Genomic DNA, 2116 nt, shown 5'->3' with positions numbered 1-2116 from the left:
CACTGACCTCGTTAGGGGAAGGTCACTTATAGATACAGCTAGACTGGTAACACATGGGAAGCCCCCACTAATCTTCGCACACACGCCTGGATGGCCGCGATATGAACACTAATCTTCGCACACATGCCTGGATGGCCGCGATACGAATACTAATCTTCACAAACATGCCTGGAAAGGGCCGCGATACAAATATAACTAGTCTAGAATACATGGGAAACCCCCACTAATCTTCGCAAACATGCCTGGAGGGCCACGATACAAATAAATACGATACATGGTTTACAAAGTGAACATATTCTTTACGAAACAAATACTATAACCAAACAACCAACTGTGAACTCGCTCAACTTTGTTGTTGACTCGTTGTTACATGCCTTACAGGTCAATAGGTACTCAGGGAGCTTGCACTGGGAGGCGCAGTCGTTGTGGGACATGGATCGTGGATGCCATGTTAAACATTTATGACATTTCAAACTTATTACTTATGTTGGGTTTTTACATTTATGCTTCCGCTAAACATTAAAACTATACATTTGTTTTGGAACACCTTCCATATTGTTTGGATGAATTACATTATTATTGTTCAATATGATTGGTGGCTTGATCCTAGTCATGTCACGCCTCCAGGCGGTGGTACTCCGCGTGTGGATTTTGGGGTGTGACATAGAACCACTAACTTTTGTGACAGCTGGGGGATTAAGATGATAACATCAACACCAGTCCACCCACAAGCTAATGGTCAAGCAGAATCATCCAACAAGATCATCATCAACAATTTGAAGAAGAAGCTTGGATCCAAAAAGGGAAAATGGGCATAAGAGCTACCTTATGTGTTATGGGCTGATAGAACAACTCCCAAGAATGCTACTGGCCAGACTCCATTTTCTTTAGTGTTTGGAGCAGAATTGTTTTGGTAAAAAATCACACAAGGATAATACAGCCAAATCCGATTTTGTGAGGTGTGATGCTTGAATAAATGGACAATTGTATGAACAATGTATTAATGAAATGAATGTTGGACACAAGGATTTATACGAGGAAAAATCCCTTGATCAATGTATGATCTCCGGCACAAAAAACCTCGGGTGATGGAAACTACCGATCATCAACTAAATTAAACAAACAATATATACAATTTGGGATGACAACAAGCTTGTTACAAGGATCACTAGTGTGCAAAAAGTGTGTAATCGCCAATAAGTTGCAGAGAGTTCTTGAGCAGTGTGTGTTTGCTAATTGTTCTATCTATTCAAGCTTGTTATCCCCTTATAAAAATATAAATAAACTAGCTAACTAACAATCCACAAAAGATGCTAGCTTCCCACGATCTCCATAACGGTCACGAAGGCTATGCACGTGTGGAATTGTAAGGTATATTCCCCTGGAATCTCGGCAAGACCAAGTCCCATTCGTATACTCCTGCAAAACAAGTTCAAATATGAAGGAAACAATTGTTAGTATAAGGATAATACTGAGGATCCTGGATCCTTATTCCTGCAACATCTTCTGAGGATCCTTAATTTAAACTGAGTTGAGGATCCGTGATCCTGGCTGCACTTGAGGATCCGTGATCCATACATTATGAAAATCCATCCCTAACAATTGCCCCCAAAATATGAGGAATTAATTGTAACTACATGACCCATATTTTCTGCCTTATCTCAAATGAATTGGTTAATCGTAAATATAGACGTTGTAATCGGACTAGCCGTTGTGGACGTGACGTCAGTGATAAGACTACCTGCAAAATCACCATTATAAATTCAGAGTTAGAGATAAGGGTCAAGATGCATTTAAATTCGAGCGTTTCACTCCTTTAAATCTTCATCCGAAGATCGAACAAGTATTCTCTCTTTCCTTCTCTCTAAATTCTTCTACTCCGATCCTCTATTCTCCGAGCATCCATGGCGAAGATGACACTCCGATCCGTGATCAATACATTATGAAAAACGATACCCATTCTCTTTCTTTTAAGGATAACTGATCCTTCTTTCTGTTCTTGTTATGCAGCTGTCTCAATCTCTCACATTCAAGAAACCCCTGCAACAAAAGAAAGACTTGCTGCTTTCTGGAGGCTTGATCCTGCTGTAAGGACATTTCAAATCTAGGCAAAGGA

This window comes from Helianthus annuus, chromosome 17 (assembly GCF_002127325.2).
Source record: "Helianthus annuus cultivar XRQ/B chromosome 17, HanXRQr2.0-SUNRISE, whole genome shotgun sequence".
In the NCBI taxonomy this organism is placed as follows: domain Eukaryota; kingdom Viridiplantae; phylum Streptophyta; class Magnoliopsida; order Asterales; family Asteraceae; genus Helianthus; species Helianthus annuus.
This window is presented reverse-complemented; position numbering follows the sequence as displayed.